We start from the raw sequence: 683 nt of genomic DNA, 5'->3' as shown, positions 1-683 counted from the left end.
TCTTTCAAATTCCTCACAAAACAAGCCTTTTCATCTTCACCATACACCTCTTTACCAAACAAGCCATACCACTCTAACCATGCATAAGCCATTAGCTTACACATGCCTTCCTCAACCCAATTCCCTATTCCGTTATAACCTTGGAGCTGCATCCAATTCCCTATTCCGTTATACCATCATTTAATTATACCAATTAATATTACATATTATTATATAAATAAAATCTTTAAAAGAAATGAAATTGGCAATGGTTAATGATGTGTATGAAAGTGTACTACTTTTTATTTTTTTTAAGGGCATTTATATGCTAATTTGGGATTGAATATGCTAATTTAACGGATAAAATTAATGAAGAACAATTTTTAATTTTCCAATTTTCCATAGGAGGAAACAATTAGTATGTTTATTTGAATAGTTATATAATTTATTAAAATAGCCTAACTCAAAATTAAAGTTATATTTAGTAGTCAAATCTTAATTTTAATTCCAAAGTAGTTAATCTTAATTAGCTTCTCGTTTTGACAACATAATGTTAGATTTGATTTTGTGAGTGGTTACCCAATATAGAGATCAATAAAGATAATAAAGAGGAAGACGTAGAGAACTGAAGAATTAAAACAAACACAGGATAATATTTTATCCTTATTTCTTCAGATTTATTTAGGATTTACACAACCCCATAC

Source organism: Ipomoea triloba, chromosome 16, assembly GCF_003576645.1.
Source record: "Ipomoea triloba cultivar NCNSP0323 chromosome 16, ASM357664v1".
Lineage (NCBI taxonomy): Eukaryota > Viridiplantae > Streptophyta > Magnoliopsida > Solanales > Convolvulaceae > Ipomoea > Ipomoea triloba.
The sequence above is the reverse complement of the archived record's forward strand: the minus strand, read 5'-3'. Positions refer to the sequence as shown.